This window comes from Meriones unguiculatus, chromosome 5 (genome assembly GCF_030254825.1).
Source record: "Meriones unguiculatus strain TT.TT164.6M chromosome 5, Bangor_MerUng_6.1, whole genome shotgun sequence".
Lineage (NCBI taxonomy): Eukaryota > Metazoa > Chordata > Mammalia > Rodentia > Muridae > Meriones > Meriones unguiculatus.
In genome coordinates this window covers 97,078,616-97,106,418 of record NC_083353.1, presented here as the reverse complement: position 1 = coordinate 97,106,418, position 27,803 = coordinate 97,078,616, and the positions used below count along the sequence as shown (strand labels likewise).

Here is a 27,803-nt window from a genome sequence, read left to right as displayed (position 1 = left end):
TTTAGCTTCTCTTTCTGCTTCGACCACACACATCTACCTATAATGTATGCTGCTTTTGCCTCTGCATACTTAGTCTGTTTACCTTTTCTTTTTTTCTCCATTCTCACAGAGTTAGCACACCCTTGGTATTTGGTGGATTTTCCTCCCTGCATTTGCATGGGCAAATAGCAAGGGATGAACTAGGTAAGTGAGAAGTAGTTTTCAGGCTAAGCAAAGGGCCAAAGAGTGCAGATGCATTGAGGAGTGCATGAAAAATTCATAAAGGAAAACGTGTTTTCTCAGCCTTGTAGGAAAAAAAAATATGTTTGTAATGGCCTCTCTTGAACAAAGCTTCAGAAGTTGGAGAAAAGTGAAGGCTTACAATCTAAACCGAGACATAACGATCCTAAGGTGTTTGAGGCTCAGACAGGATGCATGGCTGCACTTAACATAAAACTGAGTGAGGCTTACAGATTTAAGCTAACAGCTGTCCTTAGCGTTCACACTGTTTTCTCCAGTGTCGCACCGTGGAGAACTCCTTCCTGTTCTACCTTTAGAAGTTTAGAAGGCAACTTCCCTTACGAAACGCCTTTTACATCCATCTCTGAGGTAGCAGTTAGCCCCTTTGGCAGCCTTTTCTTCATGACATGAGATTTGCCACATCGCAAGCCTGGAAGTTTCGGTGGCAGACGTATGTAAGCATCTCACCAACCTTCCATAGCAACTGTTTGCATTTGCTGAGGGACAGCAGGTACTCCTGGACACAGAATAACTAGCGACAAAGTCTGTTTCTCAGTGTTGTGGCAAATATCTGAAAGAAACAACTTAAAAGGAAAAGAAAAGTGTTTCTGCTTATGGTTTCAGAGGCCTCGGCTCAGAGACAACTGCTTTGATAGCCTCCCGCCTAAGGCAGGGATAAATGTCATGGAAGCTTTACAGCATGGAGGAGAAGGATGCTTGCTTCGTGGAAGGAAAATGCCATAAAGCAACCGGAATGGGCTTGGAGGGACAAAAATGTAGCTATTTAGGGTCCACGCCTAATCCAGACTTACCCCAATCAGGCTCTAAGTTATTAATTTCTCACACCCTCCCAAAATAGTGGCACTTAATAGAAACTAAACCTTCACACATCAGTTTGTGGGGGACACTTGCCACCCAAAGCACAATAAAGTTACTTGACATTACAAATATTGCTCATCCATCTTTCTCACATAACTATTTTCTTGATATTATATTTTTGCAAATGCTAACCCATGTTTGTCAATCATCCTTACATTGACAAGTAAGACTACTTCATAATTTAAAAAGCTTTCCACAATTTATTTTAATTTGTGATGACCATACATTTAATGTCTAATTTTTAATGTTTACTGACCTCAAATCCAAGTAATATAAAATTCTACACTTACTGTTTTTTTTTAATTTTTTATTTATTTTTATGTGTATTAGTGTGAAGGTGTCAGATCCCTTGGAATTAGGGTAACAGACAGTTGTGAGCTGCCATGTGGGTGCTGGAAATTGAACCCAGATCCTTGGGAAGAACAGACAATGCTTTTACCCACTGAGCCATCTTTCCAGCCCCATGCCTACTGTTTTTAAGCTCTTGATTCTGGTGGCTTTTAATACAGTCATAAAAAATTTTGATTGCTTACTACTCCGGAACATTTTTTTTTTACACACTTAAAGAAAATTATGTAACTCTATTTCAGTTGGTCCTTCAGGTCCTAAAATTTAACACCTTTTTAAGTCTTGGTATAATTGGACATTCTGAACATTTTACATATGCTGGGTCAGATTATTTCCTTAAGCATAATTTTGTTTCACAGAAGTGACAATGTCTATCAGAATCTTGCACTTTCCTGTGGTTGTCTACAGCACACTCAGACTGTGGTCATCCAAGCATCAGGTGTAATTATTAATTCCTTCCACTCTTCATCTACTGTAAACGTTGCTGCTGTGAATATTTGTGTAAATGACTTTGAGCAAACTGTGTTTTAAAAAAAAATTCTGTTGCACAGTAACATCTTCTTGAATGTATTGATATATACATTTTTTAGAAAACTGTATTTTCATAAGCATTTTTATGAATGATGTAATCATCTCACTTTGTTTCTTTACATAATTTACTCTATTACTGGCCGACCAGCATGACCATAACATTCTTACAGCAAAGTGGGAAATGAAGAAAGAGGCCATAAAGTTGTATGCCAACACATAATGTAGGATGAAACAGTGAAACTGAGTGTATTTTATGACACATATTAGCTCATAGTGACTGCAAAATTATTTGCCTTCTTTCACTGAGAGACAAGATGAAAAATAAAATACATCCCATGTACCATATGGGCTATTGTACAAAGCCCAACTTTAAAAATGCTTCATATATAAATAGAGCTATAATCAAATGAACAAGCCTATCAATAAATGGTAGTCATCATTGATACAGTTTTTTTTTGCATTTCGTTGGCTCCATTAATTCAAGCAAACCATCCAAGAACAATAAAATATCTATCCACATGAAATTGAGTTATGAAATAAAGTTCTCTATTGATGATCTTCTGTAAAAATTAAGTATCAGTATTATCACCACCCAATCCCAATAAACTAAAACATAAAGGGAGACAGCAAAATTTCCAAAGAAAATTTTGTAAATGGAATAGGGGCATATACTTATAAACATAAAAGCATAATTACTGTGGGAAAAATAAGAGATTAGGAACCAATGCAAATATTTGTGTATTTTATATTTTTAATTGGTGTGGGAGGATGTCTATGTGGGTATACTCTGGTCACAGTGCTTTTGTACAGAGGTCAGTGAACAACTGCCAGCTTTCAGTTCTCTCCTTGAACCATCATGCCATCACAGAATCAACTCGGGTTTTCCAGCTAGACAAGTGTTTAGCCATTCCAGGAGACCACTGTTTGTTTTGGAGGTCCAAAGCTAGGAGGTCCAAAACATGAGGTCCAAAGCTAGTTATTTAAAAATACTAAAATACTAGCATAATACCTATAGAGAGCCACTCTCTTTCCAGAAGGAAAGGGGATGCTAGGCAACCACAGAACAATCTGACAAATGAAGTCACATAGTTAATGATGAAACCAATAGGCAACAGGATAAGGAAAATACATAACAATACCAAATATTTTTTTTCAAGCAAACATGTGATGAACTCTCCTTATCATGATTTTCAGAGAGTAGTATTTGTGTAGTGACACTGTCAAGCATGATAGAAAGTGAGATACAGAGATATTTAAAATGTGCTTGGATAACTATATTCCTTTGGGAATAACTAGACACTGGCCAGAAGCAATATAAGGCCACAAGGCACAGTCAACAGACGAGATTACAAACCATTTCACAGCATTACAGAGCTTAGCCCCTGAAGATGCCTTAGGCTTAAAATAAATGGGCCATGGGGAGGAACATGTGTAGTCTTTGTAGGAAGGAGTTACTGGGCAGTCACTGTACTGGGCGTTTTATTTATGATTGCAACTACACTGGGTTGAAAATGTTGTCTTCCTTCTTCACTAACAGTGGCACTGAGTACACCAAAGCTTGAAATAAGTTAAATAATTTGGCAAAGACTCCAACTATTGCTGACTTCCTATCCTGACCCCAACAGTGTAATGCATGTTAATAGATGAGAAGCAATCAGAGATGTCTTAGCTAGAGGTGTAGCCAGTAACCACGGGAATCTCATGATTATTAGAGGCCTTAGAACTGAGCCTGTGCAGTTTCTTAAGTGACCAGGGAGGACTTGTCTAACTTGCCTTGTTAGGTCACAGCCAACTTCTAGCAGCGAGTCTTTCTGCTTCATCTCATCAGCAAGTCAGGAACTGTCAAGGCTACAGAAAACACCTTCCAAATCTCAGCTTTTCACTCACACAGCCAGTTAGGTGCCTTCTCTGAATGGCTGCTCCTGTCACTCTCAGCCTCTGCTGGAGGTTGATGCCTGGATGACGTTCTTTCCCCAGGTGATCTGAACAGAAACCATGTGTGTCATTCTCATAATGTCTCCGGCTTCTGTCAGGAGCTAAAGTTCGCTGGTGTAGAGGCTTTTGCAAGAGATGTGGCTCTTAGTAGCAAAAGGATCAAACGTCAGATAGTTCTCAAAGCTGACAAAGAAACAGTCTCTAGGTGTTGGATCTCTCATACATACGCTTATTTTCCTTCTTTGGGTGGAGGTATTTTGTTGAGCTATCTAGTACTGTGACTATCGACTTTATAAGGAACCAGTAGCTGAAGACCCGGTAGTGTGTTTCTGAATGTACGATTTCTGAAATTAGTTTACCAGCATTTCAATTTTAGCACTCAATCAATATCTGTGGACTCATACAAACAAACAGGGAGGAGGACAGTTATTTTTATTACATTTTTTAAAATAAAATATACCCCTCATTTAATTCTTGATTCAGTATTTGACAGTTTCACATGATAGGTGACATCTAACACATATAGTGCCATTTCAGGAAGCATAATGCAACTTGCTGCACACTGGGTTGCTATGAAAATTGCCATATATTAATATGTAATCCTTCCTAATCAATAATTTACTCAGATGTTTCTATTATATTAGTTTTGCATGCTGTGTCCTTGTTTCATTCATACTTGGATGGTGTGAGCAACCTTAAAGGATGCATCTTGCTTACATAAAGTAAACACTCGAGTTGGCACTTCTGCTTGTCATATCTGAAACTTTTTTTCCCCTGATGAATATAGTATTTGAATGTTGATCTGCAAAGTGATCAGAGAAACATTAGCTTTTAAAGCTGAAGAATTGTACAAGTGAGATACCATAAAGATAAGAATCAGGTTTATTTAGGATAACTAAAATGGTGACGGCCCTCCAGAGTTTATTATAAGTATGAAACACTGATCTCAATTCTCAGTTATTTAATCCTCTTATTAATAATATGACGTGTACAAAGCCCATTTTACAAAATAAGTAATCTGTAAAACACAGAGCTGGAAATGTTTATTTCTTTAGTGTTGGTCGTGCAAGTTGTGGAATTCAAAACCATCTTCTCGACTTAATGGCATTTCTATTTGCTCTAACGTTGTAAGGCATTTTTCTCTGCCTATAATTAAAACTTTCCTTTAATATAGCATTAACCACCAATACTTCCCCTTAATAACTATGCACTCTGCTTCTCTCCATATTGCTACTCGAAAATTTGCTACATTCTGAAATCTGTAGTTTGCATGTAGGGCAAAGCTTGGTAGAGAGGATAGTAAGATTCTGCCTCTAAATATTACCTTGCTCACAAGAGTTAAGGTCAGTGGATTTTCATGGCTTGTCAGGGGCCAGCTGTAGTGTTGAAGTCCACTGAAATATAAAGACTAAGAGTTCATGTCTTAAGTTAGTTCCAAAGGCTAAGCAATTAGTGCAAACTACTTTATTGATTTTTTTAGTAGTTTTGTGCTCCAGATAAAATGAGCTCATTTTGATTTTTATTTCTTTATTGATTATATTTTCATTTGTTTGCTTGGGGTGAATTTTGTACAAAAGTTATTGGCTTCCCTTAATTTCATTTTATCATTATACTATGAATTAATTTTTATTTGTATCTTCTTAGATTTTAAAAGAAAAGACAAAGAGGGAGCCCATTTATAAAATGTAGTGTGTAGACATATTTTCCTACAAAGTACCAAAGAAGCTTAAAAAGTTTCGGCTTTCTAAAGGAATTGGGCTTCAAATCTGAAGTCTACATTTTGATCTTCAATTTTCTGTTAAAAAATATTTAAGTCATTATCCTTTCTGCTTCTAGTATCGTGCTGAATCCATTGAATGACTCAGTCATGCAAGGAAGGAGAAACTGACAGATAAATTCAATCAACAGCATTGTTCTAAACTTGCTGAGTCTTGAAACAGAGACAGAAGTAAGCACAAATGAACCAGGTAGCTGCATATCACCTACAATAGGAGGTGATCAATGCAGCCCAAGTGAGAAGAGGACAAATCAAATGAACCAGGTAGCTGCATATCACCTACAATAGGAGGTGATCAATGCAGCCCAAGTGAGAAGAGGACAAATCAGGAGAATAGCCAAACTGCCTATGTTATTGTGAATGAGAAGCTGCCAACAATGGTATCAGAAGAAGCTAGGTTATTATGCCCATGTGTGTCTTACACAAGAAAATTCCACTCAATAGTGCCAAAAGGTAATAATAATAATAATAATAATAATAATGCCCAGTTTAAACACAATAGAACAAACCAGGATACTGAAAGGAAAAAAGAAAATCAAGTCTAAGAAGGAATGATGTGTTACGGTAAATACAAACTGTATAAAGCTGTATTCCTTTCCATGCTTCTCACTAAACCGTCAAAGGGGAAACTTTTATTCACATGCATGACACCTTCCATGCTTCTGAACATTCAGAATCACTTTCTGATTATCTGAAACACTAATTGAATAGACATTTGTGCTGATCATTAAGTCAGACTGATACCATGCCACCAATATTCATGCTTTCTTTCAAAAGGAAAAGAGAAACAATTTCATACATCACTGCTGTGTTTGCATCATTTCTACTTTTCCACCACCTCCAACTTCTTGAATCCCTCCACCTTCCTCCAAAATTCATGAGCAAATTTTCAACAGAAAACAAGTTGTTTAGTATTTACACTGATATCTAATGAAGAAGATTCAATGAGAACATACACAGAACATTATCCACCTAATATTGGTTGGGTTTATGTATTTTTTAATTTTTATTTTTTTATTATTAGTTACATTTTATTAACTCTGTATCCCAGCTGTATCCTGCTCCCTCATTCCCTCCCAAACCCTCCCTCCCTCCCTCATCTCCTCCCTGCCCTTTTCCAAGTCCACTGATTGGGGAGGACCTCCTCCCCTTTCATCTGACCCTGTTTTATCAGGTATCTTCAGGAATGACTTCAAAGTCCTCCTCTGTGGCCTAGCAGGACTTTTCTGAGACTGACACTCCACCAAGGTTTATGTAATTTATAAGACGCGATTTAAACCTTGCTCTATCCAGGAAAGGAGTATCATGGCAGCTTTTCATTTCAGCAGATATGAAAATCCTCAGCTAAGGGCATAGGAAGATGTTTCAAGAATTAAGTGTACTTGTGGCTCACACACACACACACACATATTCATTAAAATATTTGCCAAAATATAATAAAATAGATACTATATATTATAATGTATATGACAAACATATGACATTTATGTATATGTAAGGATTTCAGGCAATTCTAGCATTCTTGCATTACTATACCAAAATAGTAAATGTTAATCTTTTCAAGGGACAACAAAGAAATGTATATTTTGAGTTATTTTTCCTACCAGAGTTTTTTATTTGTACTTCCCATACACTTTTGACCTTATATCCTCAGACACATTATTATGACAGATCACTGGGACTTTGATAGGGTTTTATCAGCAATGCTGAAGTCTTAGGACTATGTTCTGACCAAAGGAATTAACCATCATAGCAGTAGGACTAGAGCTGTGACCACTGCCAGTATGTGACCTCTTTACTAGGAAGTTAAAAGTAAAACCTTAGCTTTGTTGTATAGACTTTCTTCATCTTATGCCTTAGAGTTTCCCTTTCCTTTAAATTTTCTCTCTCCTCCTACAGGGATACCTTTTGAACCATCTTTTATCAAGGCAGTCATCTGTGACCTTCTAATGTGCTGAAAATATCACTGGGGGTAATTTTAACAAGAGAAGTAAGGTGATTCAGTTATTATCATCACTTACCATGAAGGGAAGAGGCAAGTAGACAGAACCAGAGGAAAATTAAAACAAGTAATACCATTTCTTTTGTTTTAGAAGCAAGACTAGTAAAGAAACATAGTTCCTGAAAAATTCATAGACTTGGAAAACAGTAATATCCTGATGAATCTTCGAACATGGGTGGAATTAGTGCCTGATACAGTTTCTGCAGAATGGTTAAAGAATAGACAAGTTCATTTATCTTCCCCAAGATACATAATACCTAACTTCATTACAAAAACCTTCAAGGGATACTGCTGTATTTGGATAAAAACAAAAACAAAAACAAACAAACAAAAAACCCCACAATGCTAAATACCACAAAATAGAAACATAAGAAAGACTCTCTTGTTAGTTGTTGGGATTTTTGTTGTTGTTTCTAAGCACATCACGAGAAACATTATCATTCCCACTTTATGCAGGGAAAACTGAGATTCCAAGATATAATTACTAAGATGATTAAGTGGAAAAGACTTACTTTAAAACCAAGTTTGTTATATTACAAATCTCTAGTTATTAATTAATTGGAATTAATGGACAGATAGGAATGCAAAGTATAGTCCTATATATTGATGTATTAAGAATTTCCTGTATTGCCATGGGTTGATCTAAAAAAAATCTATAGTCCAAACTGGAAGATTAAACCAACTGATTACCAATTAGAAATCTCCGTCTCTATGTGTTACTCCAAAACCAAGTCAAGTTACCAGTCAGAATACTTGGAATAAATAAGTTAAGAAGTGAAATTGGATGACATACACACACAAAAAAATCAATGGATAAGAAACCTAACTTGACTGCTCCTCCCTTCGGGGGTGGGGAGACCGAAGAGCCAGTCATTGAGTTCCTGTTAGAAATAGTCCTTGTTCCCCTCACTTTGGGAAACCAATTGGTTACTGAGCTACTACAGGCTACATCTGAGTGGAGGTTCTAGGTTATATCCATACATGGTCCTTGGTTGAATGCCAGTCTCAGAAAAGACCCTGTGCCCAGATATATTTGGTCCTTGTGGAGCTACTATCCTTTCCCCATCAGACTAACTCCCCTTCTTTCTTATGATTCCCTGTACTCTGCCAAAGGTTTGGTCATGAGTCTTTGCTTTGAAAACACTGCTAGTTAGAGTCTTTCAGATGCGCTCAGTAGACTCCAGTCATACGTTCAATGCACATCCCATCTGTCTTTCTAAACGAGGATTGATCATCTTACCCCATGTCCGCTCAATTGATTATCTTTTTTAGGTGTATAGATTTCATTATGTTTATCATATCTTATAGGTCTATATAAGTGAGTATATCCCATGTTTGTCTTTCTCCTTCTGGGATATTTCACTCAGAATGATCTTTTCTAGATCCCACCATTTGCCTGCAAATTAAATATATCTGGGCACAGGGTCTTTTCTGAGACTGACATTCAACCAAGGACCATGTATGGATATAACCTAGAACCTCCACTCAGATGTAGCCTGTGGTAGCTCAGTAACCAATTGGTTTCCCAAAGTGAGGGGAACAGGGACTATTTCTAACAGGAACTCAATGACTGGCTCTTTGGTCTCCCCACCCCCGAAGGGAGGAGCAGTCCTGTTAGGCCACAGAGGAGGGCTTTGCAGCCAGTCCTGAAGATACCTGATAAAACAGGATCAGATGAATGGGGAGGAGGTCCCCCTATCAGTGGACTTGGAAAGGGGCACAGTGGAGATGAGGGAGGGAGGGACTGGGAGGGAATGAGGGATCGGGACATGGCTGGGATACAGAGTTAATAAAATGTAACTGATTAAAAAAAAAAGAAAGAAAGAAAAGCAACTCAGTTGCCTGCTTGTTGATCACCTCTCCCTGGCGAGGTGGCCACAGAGAAAAAGGATCCAGACAGTCCTGATGAGAACTGATAGGCTAGGGTCAGACAAAAGGGGACAAGAACTTCCCCTATTGGTGGACTAGGGGAGGCACATAGTGGGAAAGCAGGAGGGAGAGTGGGAGCTGGAGGAGATGAGGGAGGGGGCTACAGCCAGAATACAAAGTGAATAAACTGTAATACGCTAAATCTGTTAGAAGAAAAAGTAGGGAACAGCCTAGAACTCCTTGGCACAGGAGACAACTTCCTGAACAGAACTCCAACAGCACAGGCTTTAAGAGCAACAATCAATAAATGGGACCTCATGAAACTGAAAAGCTTCTGTAAAGCAAAGGACACCGTCATCAAAACAAAACAACTGCCTACAGATTGGGAAAGAATCTTCACCAACCCTCTATCTGACAGAGGGCTAATATCCAGTATATATAAAGAACTAAAGAAGCTGAAAAGCCGCAAAACAAGTAATCCAATTAAAAAATGGGGAATGGAGCTAAACAGAGAATTCTCTGTAAAGGAATATAGAATGGCTGAGAAACACTTAAAGAAATGCTCAACGTCATTAGCCATCAGGGAAATGCAAATCAAAACGACCCTAAGATTTCACCTTACACCCATCAGAATGGCCAAGATGAAAAACACAAATGACAACACATGTTGGAGAGGTTGTGGAGAAAGGGGAACCCTCCTCCATTGCTGGTGGGAATGTAATCTGGTACAACCACTTTGGAAGTCAATCTGGTGCTTTCTCAGACAATTAGGAATAGCGCTTCCTCAAGACCCAGCTATACCACTGCTAGGCATATACCCAAAATTTGCTCAAGTACACAATAAGAACATTTGCTCAACCATGTTTGTAGCTGCTTTATTTGTAATAGCCAGAACCTGGAAACAACCCAGATGTCCATCAACGGAGGAATGGATACAGAAATTGTGGTATTTCTACACAATGGAATACTACTCAGCAATCAAAAAGGAGGAAATCATAAAATTTGCAGGCAAATGGTGGGATCTAGAAAAGATCATTCTGAGTGAAGTATCCCAGAAGGAGAAAGACAAACATGGAATATACTCGCTTATATAGACCTAAAAGACAGGATAAACATATTGAAATCTATACACCTAAAGAAGATAATCAATTGAGCGGACATGGGGTATGATGATCTATCCTCATTTAGAAAGACAAATGGGATATCCATTGAACGTATGACAGGAGTCTACCGCAGAAAGCATCTGAAAGACTCTACCTAGCAGTGCTCCAAAATAGATATTAAGACTCACAACCAAACCTTCGGCAGAGTGCAGGGAATCATATGAAAGAAGGGGAGTTTGATGTGGAAAGGATAGGAGCTCCACAAGGACCAAACGAATCTGGGCACAGGGTCTTTTCTGAGATGGACACTCAACCAAAGTCCATGAGAGGATAAAACCTAGAACCTCTGCTCGGATGTGACCCGTGATAGCTCAGTAGTCAATTGGTTTCCCATAGTAAGGGGAACAAGGACTATTTCTAACATGAACTCAATGACTGGCTCTTTGACCTCCCCACCTCCCAAGGGAGGAGCAGTACTGTTAGGCCACAGAGGAGGACTTTGCAGCCAGTCCGGAAAATACCTGACAAAAGCGAGTCATATGAAAGGGGAGGAGGTCCTCCCCTATTAGTGGACTTGGAAAGGGATAGGGAGGAGATGAGGGAGGGAGGGTGGGATTGGGGAGGGAATGAGGGATACAGCTGGGATACAAAATTAACAAAATGTAACTAATGAGAAAAATAAAATTATGGAAAAACAAACAAACAAACAAAAAAAAAGAAACCTAACTTGAAGGGACTTGCCTAACAAATATGGTCATATTCTTTTTAAAAAAAATATTTGTACATATCTATTATATATGATAAAATAGGAGGAATATAACGTGCCTAAATTTATTTGATAGTATTCTGAGTATTTAACATGATTGTGGTTTTTCATTTACACACATGTATCTATAAATTTGAACCATATTTAAGTCTTTATAGATTAAATACTATGATGTTGAGGGCTACTTCAAAATAACAGATGAGGAGAGGAGAAGCACACAAAGGGACTGATAAGACTGAGGCCAGGGAAATGACACATTGGTTTCTTTATGCCATGTTCGCATTCATATTACATATATGCATATATATATATATATATATATATATATATATATATATACACACATACATGCAGGTATATATGCTTTCCATAAAAAATTACTTGTTTTTAGAACAAAGGACATTGGAACCAAGCATTTTCTTCTTCTGTCAAGCCATGCACAGACAGGGAAGTCTTGAATACACTGTCAAGTAAAAGCAGCCACTCTGAAAGGCTGCACATCACATGATTCCATTACACATTCCAAGACCAACTGTGAAGACAGCAGAAGGTCAGTGGTTGCCAGGAGGTGGGATAGGGGTTCAGGATGATTAAGGGAAGCCTAGAGAATTTTAAGGCAGTGAAAACAATCTGTATGATACCACACTAGTGGTGACAAGTCATTGTACGTTTGTGCAAACCTGCCAAGTGGACATCATCAGGAATGAGCCCTAATGTGAACCTGAAATCTCGTTATTAATGAAGTCTGTTAGTTTCAACACACGTTGGTCATGCACATCTGCTATGACCTGGCTGCAGGCTTCCAGCGCTGCCAGGCACTCATGACTACTGTCATGTGTCACGTGTCAAATGGCCCACAAGAAATACATGTGATTGCTATGCCTCCCAGTGACACTGGGGTCATCTTAACTGACCAACAGATACTTACTCTGATGATTACACAATGACAAAATCACTATTAATGATGTGTTTCTTAGAACCATGTCATCAGGTGACATATTTCACTGTGGAGTCCGCGTTCTCTATATTGCAAAGAATCTTAAAATGGGACCATTTAAAATGTGTGTGTGTGTGTGTTTGTGGCATATGCGTGTATGTGGCACATGTGAATGTGTGTTGTGTGTATATGTGTGATGCATGTATATTTGCATTTGTTGTACATGTGTGTGGTGTGGTGGAAGTGTGTATGGTATATATATATATATATATATACATATATATATATGGTGTAGGAAAGTATATGTGTGCAGATGGTATGCTTGCATATGTTTCGTGTGCATAGTGGTATATACATGTTTTGTGTGTGTATGTGGTATGTGTATTTGTGTGGTGTGGTTTCTATATGGGTTTGTATGTATAAAAATTCATGTGGCATAAGTGTATTTGTGTATATGTGTCTATATGGGTGGGTGTGTGTATCTGTATGTACTATATAGTACATTTAATTTTGCATACCCATACAGAGGCCAGAACAATATTCATATTGTCTTTATTGCTCACTAAACTACTGCCTTGAGATATGATTGCTACTGAAGCAGTAGTTCGTCATTTCATCAGGGTTTGTAGTTGAAAGAGCTCCCAGGACTCACTTGTCTCCAACTCACCCTTCATACAGGGATTACAGGTATGTGTGGCCATTTCTGGCCTTTTACATAGATTCTTGGAATCCAACTTTAAGTTTAATTTTACTATTATAATTTACAAGCTTGAAACACTGCATCAACATCTTTGCCCCTAAAGGAAGATGTTTTCATCTCACTGGTTAAGTCTGTGCACATACACACACACTGTTATTTATGATGCTAATTTTGATAGTTTATGTTTTTGGAGGGCTTTTACTAAGACTTTAGCTTGTACACAGAATCTCAAAACTTAATTTTTGCCTGACCTCCAGCATTGGATATGACGGGCAGAAAGACAGAAAGATGAACAGATGGATGGATGAGTAAACAGAGAGACTGATGGACAGATGGACAGACTCATAAAAGGAAGGGAGGGAGGTAAGAAAGGAATAAAGAAAATAATATAAAATTTCTTCATTAATTTTATTTCTGTGCCCAGTGCGTATGACCTATGTTATCACTTTGTGTCTATCCCACAGTGATGCTTTATAATTTACATCCTGCCTCGAGTGCTACAGACCTTTGGTTTTATAAACACGCAGCTTAACTCTGTGGAGATAATGCAGTGACATGCCCTGGCCACAGAGGGAGCTACAGCAAACCTCATAAGATATCACACCAACTCCCTTGTAACACACGGGACTGAAATTCTAACACTTTTTTTTTTTAATTTGACGATACAGCGCTAAAAAAGCAATATCTGAGAATACAAATACCAACACTTCTCCAGAGAGAGGGTAAAATTTATAAACAAAACAAGCTTAACATTGCATGGTGAATCTAATAACACTTCAATATTTTTTCCTATAAATAAGTACCCATAGTCACACAGCAAATAATTATGAAACCAATTGTTAAGTTAAAGAGCCAAAGCATATTTGAGAAAATATTCTACCTCAATACTCAGTGAAGAGTAAAATATTCAACTGGAGCTATCAGGATGTGACATTTCCAATAGCACAAGAATATTCACCATTGTATACCTTTTTATTTTATTTTATTTTATTTATTTGCCTGTTTTATGAAATGAGATCTTGGATAACCCCAGCTGGACTCAAACTCAACATGTAGCAGTAAACAGCACAATTGACCAGCTATTCAAAGCATAGTACCAAACACACAAATTATAGAAGACAGATAACAACTCTCCATCAGTGACAGAGATGACTACACATCTCTTCAATGGTTATACATGCTTCAGAAGGTAGGTCTGTGAGAATGATGAAAGTCCCCATGATCTGGCAATGAAGACATATCAACTACTGCATGAGAAGAAGGTGTTAAATGCACAATTAATAAATACCCAATAGAAAGTTTTCTTAATAAAGGAAAATTGATTAATAATGTCATTTCAGGAATTAGGATTATAGGTGATTAAGTAATCTTGTAATTTCTATTTTGCTTGCAATATCTACAATGAGCATTATTACTTTTATAATCAGAGAAATGTTAACTTTCATTTTGAAACTGTTAAAGCTAAATCAAGAAAGTACTCATTAAAATTTATTGTAATATTTTAATATTTTAATAACATTTCTCATGATTAAATTCTCTGATGATTACAAATTTAGAACTACACTGTTTTGCAGGCTAACCTGCTTTTTCCACTTAAAAACTGATGACCGTGTCCCCATATTTCCAAATATTATTCTTAAAAGCAAGTCATCAGTAATATTTTAGTATTACAATATTATTTATGTCTTGGCTCTTCATTTACATTTCTGATATAGAAAGTAAGAACGTGATGGGTTTATGGATTACGGAAAGATGTTTGTTGAATAAAATTCATATGCAACCCTTATGTAGGATTCTTTAGTCAGAAATAGTGGTTGGCTCTTAATTTCCAAATCAAGTAGCCATACTCCACAGTTCAGGACACCAATGGTGATTTTTTTTTTCTGTAAAATTACAGTGTGACAATCTCAGAAGCAAGGGTATACATAGACCAAACCAATAATTTAAATTGTTTATCATATAGTATTATACTGTTCTGCTCATCAACAATCAAATACTTTTCTGACTAGGTGGATGATGGGGCCACAAAATGATCACTAAGCTCTTTGCTGCCAAGACTGAGGGCTGGATTTCAATCCACGGGACTCACACAGTAGAAAAAATAGAACAAACTCTTTAGCACTGTTCTGATTTATACAGTTGTGCCTCAGCATACAGGCACACAAAATAAATAAGTAAATAAATGTAATGATTATTTCAAAAGATAATAGGGATGATGAATCTCATAAAATACTCCTAACATGAACACATTCTATCTTTACAGTAAAATGTATGCTGTAAATATTTTTTAAGAACTCTATTCAAGCAATAATGAAATTGAGGTAAAGGGATTACACATTATCTTCAGGATCATGATATGAAGTCATGATATTATCTTCAAAATAAAATAATAAGCATATTCACAAAATATGAGGTTGATTCAACCACACATTCACTGTGAGAATTGTGATTAGAGCCAGGTGTAAATTAGGATGGTTTCCTATCATTCTCTGCTGACACTAACAACATTATCTAGGTAAATGATGTTATTTTGCATTTAATTCAAGGTACAGAAGAAACTACCTCAGTAACCCTTGTTTCAGATGACAGCAAAATATATTACTTAGAATCCTGCACAAAACAGGCTTTTGCTTAACAAATCCGTGTTTTATAATTAAAAAAAAAAAATGTATTGTTTTACAAATTGTATTTTCTCTGTTACAAGGCCACCAGAGCTAAGACAGGCCTAAGTTCACAAGAACTACTCTAAATAATACTCAGATTTCTAGAAAAAACAACCAAGAAAGCTTCATCCTTGCACATATTTCTTTAGGCAGGAACCATGATCAACTGCAATACTGTGTGGGACTTAATGTCCTGCATAAAGCAAAGGCTGATAAGTTGAATATCAAACACCTCACTTAAGCTAGAAGCTAAACTGTGAGGAATAAATAGATTAGATGAAGATGAGCCATAGTCTGTCCTTCTCCCCCAGGGCTTTCAAATGGATGCAATTGCCCTGTGTGGTCTCATTTTCTGTCATTCTAGCCTTTACTCTTCCTCAAGCAAACCACATGGTTATGATAGAAAATAAGCACAGGAAACACATGCCCTCTCCTTATCATTATGACTGAATACAGACCCTAGGACACAGTACAGAATACGGTTGTTTTACATAATCCTTCCCAGAAGATTCTCTGCAAATTACCTGCAAACATGAAAGGCTTCCTATACGTTAGAATATGTGCTCCTGACTTGTTCCCACACTTATGGCCAAGTGATATATTTACAGCAGACGATTTTGCATTTACCCTACATATTTTTCTTCCTCTCTGTCCCTAACTATCTAGACATCAGACACAAAAAATGAGTGACAGCTGTTAAATACTTTATTAGAAATTATCTTCCATCTAACTGTCAACTCCACAGTTTCGTTTTTTTATAGTAAAAGAATGAACTTTATAATCCATTAAAAGTTACTTTGCGTATAACCTGTTACAGCATAGATTAATTGCCTTAATTGACAGACTGTATTGAAAAAAAAAGCTGTAATTCTTTGAAAGATTTCATTTTTATCAGGACAGCCCCAGACACATTTGGCTGATTTCTTAAGGCAACTCCAAGAGCTGAGGTCAGAACCCTGAAGTGTTTACAGGTGCCTACACACTGATCCTTTGATGAACTCTGCAGAGATGAACTCAAACAGTGCCACTTCCTGTCTGTCATTCTGAGTCAGCCAAGCTAATCAGTACTCACTGCTCGGCTTAATGCTGGGCCTGTAAACAAAGAGCCGTTTAGAGATGCTGAAATTCCTACTGTGGACTTGCCAAGCCGAGGAGATTCATCCAGGAGAACATATCTTACTTCAAGAATATAAATGAATTAATCAGTAAGCTTGCCGCCCCTTGCCAGAAACATCCCTGATTAAATTTAATGTAGTGAATTTGTACAATCACCAGCAAACTAACCACTGATTAAACAAAGGCCTCTGAGCACTAATTCTTCTGATGTATGGTTACCTCTGCTCTCCTGTGAAGGGCACACCTTGAAAACTTTGCTGATTTGAAAGATTCTCCATTAAAAATTCAAAGTGGAGGTTGGTTGTTGTTGTTGTTTTAATATTTTTAGGCAGTCTAGTTTATTTGGAGGCAGGGCAATGAATACATCAGACATTAGGATAAATGTCTACTTGGCTGCCTTGTCACACGGACACCGTGAGTTCTTGCTACCCTGTAGGCCAGTAGAGAAATCTGTTAATCACAAGAGAAGTACCGATCTAATTTCCTCCCTCCTATGTTACAAGAGAAGGAGAAACTGAAGTGAGGTACTTATTCTAAAATTAAGAAGTTGGGGGCAAAACAGCAAGGATACTGTTGTTCTGTACCCTGCACATTTTACCTTTAGATATGCTGTTATTTTGCACTGATGCAAATCATTAGCAAAGAGATAAAGAAATTATAGAATTATAGAACATATATTCAGAGAGTGAAATTTTCTGTGTGTTAGTTGCTATTTTACTTACAGATAAACACATGATGATAGATGGTATATTCACAAATGAAACATAGATGGTCATATAGATCATAGAAAAAATACAGACTGACAGAAAGATAAAAAGAAAGAATGAATGAAGGAAATAGCTATAGATGATGGATGGTAGACAAAAGATAATGGTAGACAATTGAAAATGACAGATAATGACATACATATATATATATAAATATATGAACCAATGTTAGATGATTGATAAGAGATAGAACACATTCATAAAAATGAAATTCATAAAGCAAACCCACTAGTAGACCCTAGTTTATAGTTATCAAATATTCAGTACTCATTGAATTAATTTATTTAACAAGTCTACATGCCCCATCAAATTCCTATGCTCCTGAGATATGCTGTTAACAGGTAGTAACTGAGGCATATTCTCATTAGACTAAAAATAATTCCCTTGGTGATTGCATAGTTTCCTTCTTTAACTCAGATGAAGTCACTAAGATTATGTGTGTGTGTGTGTGTGTGTGCACTCGCACGTGCATAAACATAATATTCATATGTGGTACTTAAAAGTCTATTTTCAGACTCAACAACAATTCTCAAATCTCTGATACTTATCCATAATGACTGCTGTATTTGTTCTTTGAACTCAAAGCCTGAGAATAGAGATAAAGAACATCCTTCCTGCTCTTACCATAAAAACCCAAATAGCTAATAATAATAATAGCTCTTCGTCTTGAAGAATGCTAAGGCAGTAAATCTTTCAAATTCCTGAATATGATTCTTCTCATCACCTCCTCTTCTGTAACCCCAGCCCAGGAGTCAATAGCTCCCAGAGAAATTGCTTACAGCAATGGGAATAGGTACAAAAAAATTACAGAGACATAAAGCCCATATCCTCTGAAACTCTAGATGGCAAAATTAAAACCAGTAAAATGGCGTTTTTTTAAGTATATAGGAAAGTTCATTCCTTTTAGAGAATAGAACAGTTTACTTTAGGAAGCTATGAGTATTTTTATCTAGCTATAGACAAATGTCTTGGGTGGAGATACATCACAGCTAATTAAAAATGAAATCCTCAAAGCATAACACATCCATTGCAACCACCATTAGCTGTGGCTACCAGCACTAAACTGTCATCAGTTGACCACTGATTCATAAGACACTCACTGAGCCCTATCATATTCTGCTAAATTATTTTATACTGAGAAAGTTGGTGGGGTGTCAGTCATTGACTTCAGTTGTGTATCCTCTGGTGAGCTGATCAGGCTTCAATGGCTACTTCCACACCAAGGTCAAACTGATAGTCATGGTTATACTCCTTGGGTCACAAAACAAAGACATGAATGTGTGATAAGAAATGGTTGAAAGGAGCGGAAAGGAGATAAGAGGAGAGTTTTTGACAAAATAAATCAGAAGGCATTATGCAAAGTGTGGAAGTGACAAAAACAAATTCAATGAAAGTATTTTAAAAGAGTGAGAAAAATGGAAAATGAGGAGGTAAATTTGAAGACACAATTACATCCAACCCTCCATTTTATGGGTTTAAACAGACACATCCTTGTGAAGTTCTATAATTAAGGCTGAAATATGAATTTCCATATATAAGTGCTATAGCACACCTTTAATATTCTATAACTGTAGAAAGGTATCCTCTTAAGAACTGAGATGAATTTAAGTACTCTTTTCATTCCTAATGAATCTTGCCTGCTTTGATTTGTGTGCATCATTTTGGAATTTCACAAACCAGCTGTGAAATTGCTGATTTGTCTACAGTGTGCATTTCTTTGTCAGGAAAGAAAATGTCTTTTTGAAAGAGTCTGCTTGCCATAAAGAGAGGAGATATTTATGTTCCCCCTCCAAACATGCACAGGTCAATTCAAAGGAACAGTAGGAAATATTGTCTCCTGAAATGGTTCTTTCAGGAGCTTTTAGACTACCTACCAGTGTAGTGCTTGGCACAGGCACCAGGAGAGGGGGTGAATGCTATCTTTGAGAGACAGGCGAAGTTCACTTCTTAAACACTCTTTACATTCCTGAAAGGAAAATTCCCCTGGCAGCATCTTTGTTTCTTTGAGACAAGACAAATCCATGCCAACAAATGCATTTGATTCTTGCTTTACTTCCCTTTAAATTTCTACAACAATGAATTGGATTTTAGTACTGTTTGTTTTTATTGAGAGAGCAATTAGAAACTCTCTCGGAGTTCTGTTCCTTGGATTTACTACTGGAGAAGCTATACCAAAAAAAAACTCACTTAGCCGAACTACATAACTGATGGGCTGGCAGCTGCCCATAATGCCAGTGGACCTTTCCCTTTGCAGAATTTAACAAGGGCCCTTTTGAGAACGCTCCATCCAATATTATGACAATACTATTGGAAAATACTCAAAAGACTGATGCTAATTTTTTTTTTTAAACCAATGAGACTGTTTACATAGAAGGCATGGTAAATTCCTCTTAAAGCTTACCAAGTAAAACAGTTAATATATGTGGTCCTAACACATTAAGACTCCTTGGGTCAGCCATATGGTACCTTCAACGTCAGATAAAAGCTGCTATTAAAAAACTATTCAGGGAAACTAAAATTTAATTTGTGGACATAGATTTGATTTTTTTTAATTTTTTTTATTAATTACACTTTATTTACTTTGTATCCCCCCATAAGCCCCTCCCCCCTCCCGATCCCACCCTCCCTCCTACCTTCTTCTTGTATACCCCTCCCCAAGTCCACTGAGAGGGGAGGTCCTCCTCTCCCTCCTTCTGATCTTAGTCTATCAGATATCATAAGGAGCGGCTGCATTGTCATTTCTGTGGCTTGGTAAGTCTGCTCCCCCCTCAGGGGGAGGTGATCAAAGAGCAGGCCAATCAGATTATGCCAGAAGCAGAAAGATACACATGGTATATACTTACTCATATAGACATCTAATACAGGATAAACCAACTAAAATCTGTACATCTAAAGAAACTAATCAAGAGAGAGGACCCTGACTAAAATGCTCAGTCCCCATCCCAGAAGGCAGAGGAAGGACATCAGAAGAAGAAGAAAACAGGAAACAAGCTAGATTTGATTTTTAAGGTGAGTAAGAAAGGTGTAAGAATAGAGCTTCAAGAGTTTAAGAAGAAAAAAAATGAGTAATAGGAAGTATTTTTCTTATGTGGTGCTGAAATGCATACCTCACACTCACTTCTGATCTAGATAAACAGTTGTACCATACCACACTTCATGAGAAAAAGACCACCATAGTGATCAGTAAATGACTGCCAAATGACTAAAGAAACAATGAGGGGCTATTTTGTCACATGTGGTGGGGAGGTGGGTATCTTGTCTGCATATTTGTCGATGTATGTATATGCATGTGTGCATGAGAGTGCAAGGGAGCATGTGCACATGGAAGTCACTGGACAACAGTGACTGTCTTTCTCAATTACTCCCCACCTTTAAAGTTTATATTTATTTTTTCATTGGGGAGCGGTGCATGTGTGTCTTCATACACTTGTGGATGTTAGAGAATAAATTGCTGGGTTTTTTTTTTTTGTTTTTTTTTTCTTCTACAATTTTAGGCCCTAGGGAGCAAATTCAGGCGAATATGGAAGCATTGTGTTTTCCCCGCTGAGGTATCATGCTGGCTCGTCATCTTCTTAAGTTTTGAGTCACGGTTTTGTCATGGGACCTGACTCATAGCTCAAAGATTAGATAGGCCAGCTGGGTAGTGATCTGCCCACATCACACAAACACTACTGTTACAGATCCCACATTCAGCTTTTCCATGGGTTCTCTTTATCAGAACTCTAGTAAACATTGTAAAAATAATTGTGCACAGCAATCATTTTGCTGACAGCCAATTCCCCAGCCTTAGGGGGAAAAATATACATATTATCTATGTATATATATTATAGTATTATAATTTGAAAAAATTCATCTTTTGTCTATTTCACTAATTATTTTCAGAAAAATAGCATTTTTTGTACATTTTCCATGAATTCTTACTGTTTTGGCATTAACAAAGAACAAAAAGAATTAGCTATATTAGCTAGGTACAGATGATTCTTATTTAGATATGTAATGTGTAGGTCAAATGATACTAGGTAATACATTTCTTTTTAATTTGAGAAATAAGATATATAAAATTCATTATCATCATCATCATCATCATCATTATTATTATTACTGCTGTTAATTCTTCCATAAGACATGGTTTTTAACTAGCTCCATGGCCACAGGAATAAAGAACACAGTTTTCAATATTTGCAGCAAATTTGGTTATTTTGCTGCTGAAGATAAAATTTTAACACCTGGCAGTCAAGGTACCTATGTTGTATTAATGCAAAGCCTTGATCCTGGACATCAGAAAATGCTATAACTGCTGTGGGCTGAATACTTCACCCTTTTAATGGAAGAAACTGTAGTTTCCATTTTCATGGACTTTCTCTGGTACACACAGGTAGCCTCAACTACTACAATGTTTAAAAACTTCTACTATTTGAAGTCATTTTGGAAATAACGGGATCCATACAAGGGAGAGAAGCAAAAAGAAATATAGGCATTAAAAATGAAATAAAATAGATGAAAAGGAAGAAATACAGGCAAAGTAAAATAAACATGGAATGGCTAATATAATTCTTGTCTGTCCTTCTCATTCATGAACCTCAACAACCACGTTTCTTATGTTAAATACAACAGCATCATATGGCTTTTAAGACAAGATCAAGGTGGTGCAACATACCTTCCTTTTTTTTTAATTTTCAATCAGAACCTATGTGGATTGCTTCCTTCAGCTCAGTCTGAAGAGTCAGGTTCTCTTACACCAAGCTGCAGGTATTTCCAAGTGAGCGCTACCCAAATTTCACCGTAGAGAAAAGTCTACAATGCAAAATGAATCTGAAAAAAGAAAAAAAAGAAAGATATTTTAGTTGATAACACAAAATTGAAAAGAAAACGGAATGTTATGTTAAAAAGTTGTTCCGGTTGAGAAATGTTATTTTTTATACTCTAATCTGAGTTTTCAATACACGGAAACTGGTGTGGAGAAAGAGCTGGAAATACATTTGTGATTCCACATTAAAGGCGAAGAAGAAACATGCAGGGGATAAAGTGTAAACTCTGAATCTGGCTCTGGACAAAAGGAGCATTTTTTTCCAGCTGGAGGAAAACTGGGTAATAAGTACAGACAATGAGATTTGTGAGGCATGCTACAAATGGCACCGAAGATGGGAGAGAGGAAATAAACTGAAAACGACAGCAACTTTGGGACTTATTGGGCAAAAATAAAATCACTTCCAACGTGTGTCCCCCACATTCTGATCCTCAGGCAGATTTATCTGATCACTTCCGACAGTAATACAAATGGAAGATGTCCATCCATTCTCGAGGTACACCATTCTGTCAGAAAATTAAACAGCCGGCTTCTACATCAGTGGGATATACCCCACTGAACTGAGGGAGCAATGAAGCAAGCCTGTCTGGCATTATTTCCTCTAGTCTATATAAATCCCGAACTGTTTCAAAGTGCAACTCCATAGCCTGGAATAGTTGGTACTCAGGCCTCTATCCCAGATAGAGGAAGCAAAACAAATTTAAATTAAATTGCAAAACTTCATGCCTACAACCTTCTCTGTTTTCAATGCCTTGCCGCTAAATATTATATATTGTGCTTTTTTTTTTCCATTTTTATGTGTGTGGGTAAGGGTGTGGTATGCTATGAATGTGTTTGTATGAATGCTTTCCTGTGGACGGACACGTGTGTGTGTGTGTGTGTGTGTGTGTGTGTGTGAGTGTGTGTGTGCTGTTCACATGAAGGACTGAGGTTGAAGTCAGGAATTAAACTTGGTCACTCTTCTGCTTTCTTCATTGAGACGGAATCTCTCAATATAAGCTGTAGCTCGCCAATACTGCTCTTCTCTTTACTGAGCCTGTTCTGGGATTTCTGGGTCACCATACATTTATGTGAGTTCTTGGGTTTTGAACCCCAGTCCTCCCCTTTGTGCAGCAAGCACTTCACCGCTAAGCCCTCAGCACAGCCCCATCATGTTTTTTTTTGTTGTTGTTGTTGTTTTTTAAACCAAGCATGGTAGTGCATGGCAGTCATCTCAGCATGAAGGAGGCAAATACCGTATGATAACTACAAGGTCAAGGACAGCCTGGCCTACATAGTAAGTCCTGTTTCAAGAAACAAGAAAAACTGTGCTGTGCCATTTTAAATAGAAATGTCAACTGACCTGACAAAAGCAGCAATAATAATAATAATAATAATAATAATAATAATAATAATAATAATTTCTCTTGAAGCCCTGCTTGCAGCTGGACAAGGCAAGAAACTATGTCTGCTCTCCTTCCCTCAACCCAACCCACATGCAGAATACCCCAGGCTAATATTTCATCATCCCTAGTCTCTGCCTTCCAAGAAACCCACCCAAGAGTTCCTACCCAGGGGCTCAATTTTTGGCCATATATGGGCACAATCCCAGGTCCTAGCCAACATGTCATTACTCCTCAACTAAGTTCTATAACATCCCCTTGCTTTAGCCTGGGCATGTGACTTCACTGACCTCCACCTGTGTGATCAGTGAACACATCTGAGAGCTGCCTCTCAATTAACCTGCCTTTATATTCTCGATTTGGCCTGAAATGGCTTGCATTGCATCAAGACAAACGTTACCTGAGATTTTTTTTTTTTTTTTTTTTTTTTTTTACTAAGTATGTACTAGGAAACCCCACACAGATTCCTTTAATACTAAATAGGCTTACTTTGACCTTAGGTCATCAAAATAAATACTGCACAAATGCTCTAAATGTGAGCAATCATTTTGAGACAGAACAAAGTACAATTTATCACTAAAAATGACAAAGGATGGTATATGGAAGGGTTTGAAATGAAAACTTAAAGTCTGTAATAGGAAGGCCTGTATCAGGCAATGTTATAAATTATGCTTGCTTGTTAATGCAAAAGCAACAGTATTATAGCAAAAAAAATCCACCCGAGGGAACATTCTCAAATCTTTAGCAGGGGCTGACCAAGTCTTCAGTTTCTGTGCAGCTTTCGCTTGCACTGCTAGAGGCATTTTCAAGAGTTATTTTATTTTGCAGTTAGTTTTATTGAGAGAGTCAATGTACTACTGGAATACCAACATGTAGTTCAGGATACTCCAGTTTTATGTGTTAAATTCTGAAAACTCCTGATTTCATTGTATTTTTGCTATGCTCTGCTTTTCTCTGTTTCCTGCTATTTTCTTAAACAAACAAACAAACTTTTGTACACATTTACACTCCTTCCCCATTCTCCACATCCTCTAGAGCAGGTGTTGTCACATGAGCTTTTGATCTTAGCATTTCTGATGGAATCTCAGAGTTCTTTTGATTTGCACTGGAAATGAATCTGGCATTTTCTCAAAAAAAAAAAAAAATGGGAATAGTGCTACCTGAAGATACAGATATGCTACTCCTGGCAATATACCCAAAAGATGCCTCACCATCTTTTGCCTAAGTATGTGCATTGCAGCTTTATTTGTAATAGCCAGAATCTGTAAATAACTAAGATGCCCCTCACCGGAGGAATGGTTTCAGAATTTATGGTCCATTTACAAAATGGAATACTACTCAGCAATTAAAAACAAGGAAATCATGAAGATTGCAGGCAAATGGTGGGAACTAGAAAAGATCACCCTGAGTGAGGTATCCCAGAAGCAGAAAGACACACATGGTATATACTCACTCATAAGTGGATATGGGAAATACAGTATAGGAAAAACATACTAAAATCAGAGGGAGAAAACAGGGAACAGGACAGGAGCCTACCACAGCGGGCCTCTGAAAGAATCTACCCAGCAGGATATCAAAGCAGATGATGAGACTCATGGCCAAACATTGGGCAGAGTGCAGGGAATCTTCTGAAACGGGGAGATGAAAGACCTGGAGGGGACAGAAGATTCATAAAGAGAGCAACAGAACCAAAAATTCTGGCCATAGGTGTTTGTTTTTGTTTTTTTCTGAGACTGATACTCTAACCAAGGACTGTACATAGAGATAACCTAGAACCCCTGCAGAGATGTAGTCCACGCAACTCAGTATCCAAGTGGGTTCCCTAGTAAGGGAAACCAGGACTGTCTCTGACATGAACTCAGTGGCTGGCTCTTTGACCACCTCCCCCTTATAGGGGAGCAGCCTTGCAAGGCCACAGAAGAGGACAATGCAACCAGTCAAGTTCAGACCTGATAAGCTAGGGTCAGATGGAAGGGGAGGAGGACCTCCCTTATCAATGGACTTGGAGACGGACATGGGAGAAGATGAGAGAGGGAGGGAATGAGGATGGGGGCTACAGCTGGGATACAAAATGAACTGTAATTAATATATAAAAATGTAATTAAAAATGTTGGCAATAAAAGCGATTTAAAAAGAGGAGGGAGGGTGGGATTAGGAGGGGACAATGAGGTGCCTTCAGCTGGGATACAAAATGTATAAACTGTAATTAATAAAAAAAAGAAAAGATCCTACTGAGTGAGGTAATTCAGAAGCAGAAAGATATACCTAGTATATAGTCACTTATAAGCAGATATTAGCCATATAATATAGGATAAACATAACTAAACTCAACAGACCTAAAGAAGCTAAATGCTAAGCAGGATCCTAAGGTGGATACTTAAATCTCATTCAGAATGGCAAACAAGATAGTCACCAGAAGACATGGAGGAGAGGAAACAGAATGGGATCCTACTGTAGAGGGTTCTTTGAAAGTTCCACCCAACAGGGGATCAAAGCACATGCTAGACTCATAGCCAAACTTTGGGCAGCAAGCAGGGAGTCTTATGAGAGAAGAAGGGGTAGGGATAGAAGGAGGACATGAGGGGACAGGAACTCCACAAGGAGACAAATAAAGTTAAAACCTCTGAGCCCAGGGGGGTTCTGATGCACCAACCAAGGACCACACATGGAGAGGACTTAGACCCCAAGCTCAGATATCTGTGAATAGCAGCTCAGTCTCCCTGTGAATTCCAGAGTAAGGGGAGCAGGGGCTGTCTCTGTGATGAACTTGGTTGTCTGCTCTTTGATCATTTGCTAGCCTAAGCCAAAAAGACTGGAGCATTAGGTTCAGGAGAGATCCTGCCTCAAAGAAATAAGAAAGGAGTGATAGAGACAACCCACAATGGTCTCTTCTTGCCTCTTCTTATTCAAATAGACATTCCCACTAACATGAATACATCATCATTTAAAATCATTTGCATAGTAATTATCCTAGCTCAATGGGGGAAATTCTTAACCATGGATTATTTTGTATTCTCTGGAAAGTAAAACATTTGGTAGTATGCAAACTATTTTTGGTTGTCACATACAGGGATTTGTTACATATCCCGACTGTAGCCTCTTCCCTCGTCTCATCCTTGTCTCACCCTTCCTCCCTCTTCCCCATCCCCCTTCCCTAGTCCTCAGAAAGGGGGAGTCCTCCTCCCCTACCAGAGCCCATCTCCCCTTACTAGGGTACCCACATAGAGAGTGAGCTGCCTATTAGCTACATTTGAGCAGGGGGTCTAGGTCCTTTCAATGCATGGTCCTTTGTTGGTGCATCAGTCTAGACAGACAACCATGGCCCAGGTTGGTTGACTCTGTTGGTTCTCTTGTGGAGCTCCTGTCCCCTCTGGGTCTTTCTACCTCACTCCCTTCTTCCATGAGACTCCCTGTGCTCTACCCAAAGTTTGACTATGAGTCTCAGCATCTGCTTTGATCTCCTACTGAGTGGAGTCTCTCAAAGGGCATTTATGGAAGTCTCCTCTTCTGTTCCTTCTCTTCAACCACTTTCAGTCTATTCTGTTTGTCCTTCTGAATGAGAATTAAGCATCCTCCCTAGGGTGCTCCTTGTTACTTAGCTTCTTTAGGCCTGTGGATTGTAATATGGCTATCCTGTATTAAATGGCTAATATCAGCTTACACATGAGAATATGCCATGCTTTTCTTTCTGGGTCTGGGTTACCTCTCATTCAGGATGATCTTTTCCAGATCCATCCATTTGCCTGGAAATTTCATGATATTCTTGATTTTAATAGCTGAATATTTCATTCTGTAGATGATTGCTGATGGGAGTGTAAACTTGTATACTTTGGAAATCTATCTGATGCTTTCTCAGAAAACTGGAAACAGCTCTACCTTAAGACCCATGGTTCATGCATGGATATAACCTAGAACCTCTGCTCTGATGTAGCCCATGGCAGCTCAGTATCCAAGTGGGTTTACCTAGTAAGGAGAACAGGGACTGTCTCTGACATGAACTCA

At 37.9% G+C, this 27,803-nt stretch overlaps 1 protein-coding gene across 4 annotated transcripts in view; it reads right to left on the bottom strand.

Moving 5' to 3' along the window:
* LOC110555893 (contactin-4) overlaps positions 1-27,803 on the bottom strand; it is a 1,034,823-nt gene that overhangs the window by 841,972 nt on the left and 165,048 nt on the right. For all 4 annotated transcript variants that reach the window (XM_060383874.1, XM_060383872.1, XM_060383875.1 and 1 more), the window contains one exon: positions 22,270-22,424. The gene's annotated coding sequence lies outside the window, so the exon portion shown is untranslated. The remainder of the gene's footprint in view (positions 1-22,269; positions 22,425-27,803) is intronic.